This window comes from Cyprinodon tularosa, unplaced genomic scaffold, assembly GCF_016077235.1.
Source record: "Cyprinodon tularosa strain WSP-4 unplaced genomic scaffold, ASM1607723v1 ctg172, whole genome shotgun sequence".
Lineage (NCBI taxonomy): Eukaryota > Metazoa > Chordata > Actinopteri > Cyprinodontiformes > Cyprinodontidae > Cyprinodon > Cyprinodon tularosa.
In genome coordinates this window covers 927,590-936,976 of record NW_024038551.1, presented here as the reverse complement: position 1 = coordinate 936,976, position 9,387 = coordinate 927,590, and the positions used below count along the sequence as shown (strand labels likewise).

The window sequence follows — 9,387 nt, the reverse complement described above, 5'->3', positions numbered from 1 at the left end:
TTAGCAACAGACAAAATGGTTACATCATTGCTAAACTTCACCCTTTCACAGTTAAAGAGTCTGAATTAGTCACCAATGAAGCATATTTAACATCACTCATTAAACAGTATCACAGAGGGAATTTACCATTAAACTGTTTTTTATGTTTTGGAAAAATGAATAAATCATCATACCATTTAAGGAATTAATGTTCTTCAAGTAATTGTGTAACTTTTTTAAGCTGAGTTCTCAATTATTTTTCTTATCTTTGAGTTATTCCTGATGTTTTTCAGTCCTTACCTGTCGAAAACGATATCCCTCTTGGTATCCCTCTGTTCTAATGAGTTCCCTTCCTCAGTGTCTCAGGGACCAGGTCCTCTCTCAGCTGCATTGCATTCAGTTAACTGAACTCACCTAGTTTAGATGCCAAAGACTATGTTCTCTTTCTGCTATATCATCTGTAGCAGAAAAATTGCAGCTGTGAACCAAGGATGGGAGCTGAGGAGCACACCCGCAGCTTGGGGAGCCCTGCCGGGAAACGACACTAATGGCCCGGAAGAGGCTACAGCTGGCCCGGGCTAACTAGAGGCTAACTAGGTAGGATGAAAACAGAAAGTCAGAAGATCACATTAGTAGGGAGGGAAGAGAGGTGTCCAAAGGCAGTGTGAAGTGGCTGTGGCTTACTGTGAGGAGGAAGGCATGACAGCAAAAGGATACACCAGGGAGAAAGAGGAAGGGACGATGGCAGGATAAGGCGACCTTGAATGACTTCAGTACTTTGGACCCAATTTTCAGACAGACAGATCAAGACGATTTTCAACAGGCTTTATTATAGACAAAACACAGCAAGCGGCTGGTCGTCAAACCGGCGAATAACCAGATTATCTGCAGATATACACAGGTCAGTGACTGGAATGTTGGGCTGATCACGACTAGGAACAAAAGTCACTGACCTAGTTCAAAGTCCAGTCCAATCCCAGAGGCAAGGGAGGAATCCGGTAGGGAGGTTGTCCACATGGCTCCGAGTGAAGCTGGTGCCAGCCAATGCCGAGGGAGCAACAGTGTCCGTGAGGGGATATGCAGACCCAAAGTCAAATCCGAACCAGGTAGAAAAAACAGAATATCAAAGAGCTGAAAAGGTATCGAAGGACAATCCAAGCCGAGGCCCGTGACACAGTCCAAGTTTGGTAACCAGCAGTATTCAGGGAAAACAATCCAAAAAAAACAGACAGAGCAGACATGGGAAAGACAAGAACTCAGGTCCGGTCAGGTCAAACTTACACACCAAAGCAACACTAATTTTAGTGACCTCTGATCTGCGTAACCGGGTGTCATTACTGCCAGCGTGAATAAAAATCTTACTGTATTTAACCTTATCCTTAGCCAGCAGTTTCAGGTGGGATTTGATGTCGCCCATTCTGGCTCGCGGCAAACATTTGACTATGGTCCCTGGTGTCTCTAATGCCACGTCTCTGACTATGGAGCTGGCAATCACCAGAGTGGGCTTCTCAGTGGGTGTGTCACTGAGTGGGGAAAACCGGTTAGAAACGTGAACGGGTTGGTGGTGACCAGTGGGCAGAGATCCACAACTACGCTTTCTGCGTACAGTTACCCAATCACCTGGCTGCTCAGGCACTTTTGGAGGACAGCTATGTGGGTGGCCTACTTTAACTCCTGGATGTTCAACGGCCTTAAGCCTGGATTCTAACTCTGACACCCTCGCCTCCAAAGCTACAAAAATACTACACTTATTACACATACCATTATCACTAAAGGAGGCAGAGGAATAACTGAATATCTGACACAGAGAGCAGGAGAGAGGAGAGGAAGAAGGAAGAGTTGGAAAAGATCAAGGGAGGGAGAGAGAGAAGCCATACCAATGTTAAAGCAAGCACTAGCCTAGGCTAGCTACTCCTTACTATCAGCAATAAAACCATGTGAAACTGACAAGTGCTCAGTAGAAAAGTGCAGCAGAAGGCTCTATGTTTTAAAGTAGTTCTGGTTAGTTAGAGTTACTTAGATACAGAGATATCACAGAAAAAATAACTTAAATTTAGATGAAGATCGTCTGGAAAGCTACAACACTCGGTTAATCCAAACAGGAAGGGAACAGGCTCAAACAGGGAAATCCATGTCAATGTCAGTGGGGAGACCATAGAGCCAAAAAAAACCTTACGGAGGAGCACCTCCCACATTTCTTTAGCAGAAGAACCAAATGAATCATTTTAGAGAATCTGTAAATAATAGTCAGAATAACAGTGTTACCGTCTGAGCAAGGTAACCAGGTAATGAAGTCCATGAAAATGTGAGACATGGGGGAGAAGGGATAGGCAGAGGCCGGAGAAAGCCAGAAGGAGGTCTATTGGATGTCTTAGACTGGTTGCAAAGGGAACAAACTGCCACAAACTTCCACACATCTGCAGACAGAGAAGGCCGCCAAAACTGAGGCTGGACAATGTAAATGGTTTTAGTAACACCAGGATGACAGATGAGAACCGTGACAGAACTCAGTAGGACAGTAACTGGGAGATTATTGGTTGAGGAGGGCCTGACTGACCTCCTTCTCAATGTCAACCATAGTGATGGCACACCTCACAGATTCAGGCAAAACACATTCCTCATCACCACCAGAACTCAGCTCATCCACCTCAAACAACCTGGACAAAGCATCAGGTTTGATATTCCTTGACCAAGGTCTGTAAGATAGAAATAAATTGAAGAGACCGAAAAATAGTGCCCACCTCACCTGTCTGGGATTGAGTCTTGGATGACTTCAGTTATTCAGAATTTCCAGTACTCCAGAAACAGAGTACCTTAATAACAAGGTTCTGAAAAACTGCTGGTGCATTGGTGAGCTCAAAAGGCATCACCTGGTATTCATAGTGACCAGTGGGGGTGTTGAAAGTGGTCTTCCAGTCATCACCCTCTCGGATCCGTTCCAAGTGGTATGCATTGCGGAGATCCGGCAAGTGACTCGGAGAAGTACTTCTCAATAGCCTTCTCAGGGACGGACATGGCGTATAACCTAGCCCTAGGAGGTTTGGTACTAAGCAGTAGATCAATCCCACAGTCAAAGGAGGTTTGGTACTAAGCAGAAGATCAATCCCACAATCAAGGGGTCTGTGAGCCGTGTCCTGAAATACCCCATGGAGGTCATTTTACTCCTCAGGGACCCTAGAAAGATGCGGATAAAATTCTGAATCCTCAGAATAAACTCGGACTTAGTTGTCCATAAACAGGAACTCGGACATGCAGTAGACCAGTCTAACACTTCCACCCTTTGCCAGTCAATATGTGGGTTGTGCTTTGAAACCAGGTAGAACCTAAAACCGTTCAATATGGTTCCCACCCACCACCAGCTCCACAGGTTCTGTCAAAAGAAATGACTGATTTAGCTGATGTCCATTCTAGGGATACTAACTGAGAATCTGGTGTGGGAATTAGCTTGATGTCGAGTTGCCTGGCCAGGTCCCCATTCATGTACTCGGTATCTGCTCCTGAATCCAGAAAGGCTGACAAACTATGGCTAAGTGAGCCAACAGACAGAGTCAAAGCGAGCAGAAGTTCTGGGGAGGCAGATAATCTAGCTTGGCTCAGCAGGATCTTCCCTTCTCCTACTGAGCCTGTTCTGAGTCTCGACCGATGTTACTCTAAACCACAGTGGAAATAGAGCTGAAGCCTAAGGCGAAGATCTTTCTCCTCCTTGGATAAACGAGCACGTCCCAGCTGCACTAGTTTTGGACCAGAGGAGCGAGGGGGTTTCAACGTTGTCCCTTGAACCTCTGAAACTGATGGGAGGATGGGAAGTGGAGAACAGCAGGACGCCGCTCCCTGCGTCCCTCCTGAAGGCAAAGTTCAATCTTGGTAGCTAACTCCTGCAGCTCCTTCAGAGAATAAGAATAATCACGGGTGGCTAGCTCATCATTTATCCTATCCCTGAGTCCCATGAAAAAAAACTACGCCTAAAACACAAAATAGCATCTCAGAAAAATCCTCATAGGATTCACAGAGAAAGGAGTTCTCACTTTCCCCACAACTTCGCCTCACTAGTAACAGCAAGATTACATAAGCCATCTTGGCTCTCTCAGACAGAAATTTGCAGGGCTGCAGTGGAAGTGGATTTCGCACTGTTCTGGATCGCCCCATACAATTCAGGGGTACACAGAGGTGGTTCATGACAGGCAGAGACAGCAGGCTGAGGCATTGACACAGGCAGTGTGGGAAGGAGCAGAGGCAGCTGAAGCCTGATTACGCAGGTGAGCGAGGATCTCATTGACTCCAGATTCAAGCTGAGAGATTTCTTGTTTTACACCCTCTGTGTGCTGGATCCATAATATCAGCCAGATTATTCTGTCAGGACCTCAGAACCTTGGACCCAATATTCAGGCTAACAGATCTGAATTATTTTCAAACAGGCTTTATTAATATAAAACACCTAGTGGCTGGTCATCAGCAGGGCGGATTCTATTCTCTGGATGGAATAGAAAACTCAGATCAGTGACTGGAATGTCGGGGGGTGATCACTACAAGGAGCAAAAAGTCACTGACCTGGTTAAACAGTTCAGTCCAATCCCATAGGAAAGGGGGGAGGGAGATTGTCCACCGCTTGCGGTCGTAGCCACTTCCAGTGGCCAATGATGAGGAGGCAACAGTATCCGTGAGGGAATTTCCAGAGCTGAAGTCGAATCCGAACCAGGTGGCAGACCAGAAGATAAGAGTGGAAAAGGTACTGAAGGAGAATCCAAGTCATGGTCAGTGACAAAGTCCAAGTTTGGCAACCAGCAGAATACAGGAAATCAGTCCAACAACAAAACTGACAAAGCAGACAAGGGCAAGACAAAAACATGAATATCTCTTACCAAACAGCTCAAATAATCTGGCGCCAATGGTATTCAAACCAACAGCATAAATAGCAGGTGGAGCAATATTCATTAATGAGCCGCCAGGCCAACATCATCTTGGTCCTAATTGACAGAAACCTCTATCAGCTTATGTAGCTGCTGCTCTGATACCTAGCATTTAATGATATCTTAGGAAATTCTATTCTCCTACCCGTATAATGTCAGACATTCTGAAGCCTCCGTCTGAGCGCCTTATCTGGTACTATGAGTGTGTGGTTCAAGCTTTCCTGTCCAATATGCCGCTCATCATGTTTGGCCGATCATGATCATGGCCTTCGACAGGTATGGGGCCATCTGTAAACCTCTGTGTTACGCTGTCATCATAACCAATATGATTCTTGTGAAGCCCTCTCTGCCTGGGGCACAGCATTTTTTCTGGGGATTCTGCTGGGTCTGACAGTCTGGCTAAACTAATGCAGGACTCTCATCAGACATCCATACAGGTAAAATCAAATTTATATTTTGCTTTTTGGTCTTAGCCACAACAAGAATCTGATCATTTGAAAAAAAAACTATACATACAAGTATATATGCACACACTGAAACTGACAGTAAAATTACCCGTGAAACGTCTTCCCACAGCCGGCAAACTGCTTTTCTTTGCAGCCAAATGTTACACATGTAGGCATTTTTACGGTGCATCTCCGTGGGAGTGGGGAGTACCAGCATGGCAGACGGTGGCTTCACTTTTTTAGGGCAATCAGCAATCCAATGACTAGCGATCAGTGGTATCTGATCACTCCTTGTTTGAGATTCTGAGGCTTCTGTTGGCCTGACCACAGCAGCCCACGCTCCAATACCTCTGATTGGCTGGAAGTGACAGTAAGTCAGATTCCTGTTATAACTATGTGAAGTTATGTTTAAATATTTCATAACCTACTGCATCTTTGGACATACGAAAAAGAAAATGTATTAATTGAACAAATACAGAATTTATCTTTCAATAGACAAATCTTAAATATATCAATTTTTGTGGTGCTTTTGCATTTGAATACAAAAAGGTAATACAAAATGGTGATTGGTGTTGTAATATTTTTCTTTTATAAAATATTACTGACATCTAAAAAGCAGTTATTGGCTTTTTAGCACAGATACATAGTTTTGTTTTTGTTTTGTTTTTGGAGCATGGAGAGAGTTATTAAATTTATATTCTTATTTAGTTGTTTGTTTTTGTGTTTATTTAGCAACACTAAATTAAATGTATGCTCATTCAAGAAAAGCTTGCTTTGGACAAAATTTGTTTAAAAAATGTGAAGCTTGTGAAACAGCTTATATCATCAAATAAAGCAGCCTCAATGCACAGACCTAAGTCAAACGTTTCATCAGTTGAAGAGCATTTTACTGGACTGTGGTGCCACCTGCTGCTGTCAGGACGCACTACATGCATATGTGCAATAGTATAGATTAAGATATGTTCAGTTCCTCTCTGCAGAAGTTTTATAGGTCTCTAAAAGTGAAGGCTTTAAACTCAGATCTTAAACTCGAATCATTGAAGGACGATTCCCTGAAAACTGTCATAGTAGTTTCCTATTTTCCTCATTGCTATTGTACGTCCAGCACAATCTGTCCTCGGCCTCTAACCCACCCTTATGACAGAAAGGTGCCTATGTGCAGCACCCTATGGGCATCCTGTGGTTAGGGCCTTGTTCAAGGTCCCAATCCCTTGTGAGGAATTTAAACCAGGGATCTAGCAAAAAACGTAAAGCTGACAAAATGTTTCTGTTTCCGGACTTTAATACAATAAAAAAAAATAGATTCAATTACAAGGGAAAATCTTTTTATTTGTAACTGAAATTGCGTAATGTGATTTTAAAGCAACTAAAACCTAATGATTACTAATTAGTTGGAATTGATTTAACCCTTTGTTGGAAACAGGGTATTGTGTTGTGGATTTGTTACAAATATATCATAAATATTAAAAACTATAACTTATTTGCCAGATCACAAAAACTAAAACCATAACCAATTAAATAAATAAAAAATAACATAAACCTAACATTCTATAAAATAATACTGACAAATAGAACCAACAAACCCACAATTTAAGATTATAATTGGCAAGAAAATATGAATCTTGCTGAACTCCAAGACTGGAGTTTTGGTCCACAGGTCTAAAGGATGTGAGATCCATGTTCCGACATCAAGATAGGCTGCTAGCCCAGGCACTGAAGGTTTGGTGGTTGAACGGATCACTAACTGAGGGCCTCGGGTGAGGTTTTATTGTCTGAAAGGCTAAAAACAAACACAATAATCTTCCTCCATGTTTGTCTTTATTTCTTTTTTAAGGCTGCAAACATGAACTGACCCAAAATATCCCTAATTATCTACACCAACACAACCCCCCACCTTAAAGCCAGTCTGTACAGACAAAGAACTGGAAACAGGAAGTCAGCAATCTAAGAAAAACAAGCAGGAAGTGTAGACCAGATAATGTTTTGTTGATTGAGAGGAGTGTCAGACACAGCAAAACAGAGAGAAATAAACCTGACAAAAGAGAAAAAAGAGGGTTCTAATCTAGACAGTATAGAACATAAGTCTAGCAGATAGAGAACCATTGGGTCTGAGTATGGATGCATGCCACACTTTTTAGAAGGTCTTATGTTAAGGCCCATGAGTCATTTTCCATTTTTTACATGGAGGTCTGTGATTTTAATGGGCCAAAATAGATTTTTAGGATAGTGTAGCAGAGAGAAGAAATTTGGTTTTCAGCCCTCCTGCAGCCAAAGCCTATAGCAGCAGAATTATGGAGAGAGCTGTGGATAACCTGAGCAGTTAAATAACAATTCCAGAAGTGAAGCAGCAGCAGGGAGCCAAACAGCAGAGAAGTTTTTTATAGTTCTACCACTGACTGAACAAGTCAAACCAGACTAGGAACTGCCGCTGAAGGATTCTCTGCTCCAGAAACACTTCAGTTCAGCTCTGCAGGAACAGTCCAGTTCAGCTCCTCCAGGAACAGTCCAGTTGAGCCCTCCAGAACCTTAAGCTTTTTTTTTCTAGTATCTCCAACAGTTTGGACTTCCTGGGTTGGATTCCTGATAGCACTCCTCCCCCTCCCTTCCTGCAGCTGGATGTGCTTTCAGCAGGGCAGAAGAGAAGCAGAACCAGCAGCAGCTGAGACTGAACTGAGCTACAAGGATCACAGTAAGTCTTCTGTTTCCTTCAGCTTCGTCATTGTCTTCCCCAGAGGATTGGAGTCTGACTCGATGAATGAAAGCTGCTGCTGTTCTGTGGAGTGTCTGCTTTTAAAAAAGAATCTCTCTTCACTTCAAGGTGAATGAAACTTCTCTGGAGCATCTTCTTGAGTTAATTCAGGAGATTTACTGAGCTCAGGCTGATCATCAACATCGGGTTTAGTTGGAGACAAACCTCCATTAACTTCTTCATTACCTCGTGAAAGAATCAAGAAGGGGGAGAAACTGTTTAACTGATTACATTAAATCTCTGCTTTTATTAACTTATTCCGGATCAGGATTCTTTAATGAATCTGACTATCTTGTTTTTGTCTCCTGAGCCTTTGGTGTCTGGTTGAAACCAATCTCCTGGAGTTCAGAAAAGGATCTGCATATAAACTATAAATCTGCTCCTTTACTGGAGCTGATGGTAAATACATGGCTGATGGTGGCCATAAAAGCCTACTGATTAAGCTGGTTACTGATTAATACTTGCAGGTCTTAAAACATGGACCTGCTCAGGTAGAACTGATACTGCTGCTACCAACTGTCTGCCAGCGTGTCATGGTTTTGGTTCAGTTGTGCTTTACTTTGCTTTGGTTTAATTCCTATTTTGTTGTAGTTTCTAGATTTATGTTCTCTGGTTTTTCAGTTGTTTTCTTTTGTTGCCCTCTTGTGTGTTCCTTTCCCCTTGGCTCCCCCGTTGTCTCCTCTCACACCTGCTCCTTGTCAGCTCGTTAGCCCTGTTTTTGTCTCAGTCAGCTACATATACTCTCCCTCTGCTGTCACTCTTTGTTGGTTCCTTGTTGTTGCTGGTCCTGTCGTCGCTGTTCTCTGCTCACCTCGTCTCTCCCTGGCTCCTTGTGCATGTTTCCCCCTGATGTCTTTATGGTTCTGGTCTGTGTTACATTTTAGTTGGATTCCTGCCTTTAACTGCTTTCATCATTAAAACTACAAGAAATCCCCTCAGCCTCTCTGCCTCTGCATTTGGGTCTAAACCTCAACCTAAACGTGACACAGCGGGTCCAAAAGAAAGAGAAATGGATGATCTAGAATCTGTTCATTCTTGTTTTAGGTTTTCCAAATAAAACAAATGTCAAAAGGTTCAAATATCCATCACATGGATGGAAGCAGCAGATATCAGCCACATACTTTCATTTTTCTGTTTAACAGCAGGTTTTTAGCTGAGCTATGAAACCACAGAGTGTCGACACGTACAAGGTTTTCAAAGGAGAGCGGACGAGAAAAACCGAGGGCTACATATGAGCCCAAAAGTACACAAATAAAGCTAATCAGAGTCACAAACTTAGAAGTTCAGAACATCCATTATTGACGCT

At 43.0% G+C, this 9,387-nt stretch overlaps 1 protein-coding gene across 1 annotated transcript in view; it reads left to right on the top strand.

Annotated features, from left to right (window-relative positions):
• The first annotated feature begins 7,762 nt into the window (after nucleotides 1–7,762).
• Nucleotides 7,763–9,387, top strand: part of slco2b1 (solute carrier organic anion transporter family, member 2B1) — a 36,591-nt gene continuing 34,966 nt past the window's right edge. The window contains exon 1 of the mRNA XM_038281565.1: nucleotides 7,763–8,021. The gene's annotated coding sequence lies outside the window, so the exon portion shown is untranslated. The remainder of the gene's footprint in view (nucleotides 8,022–9,387) is intronic.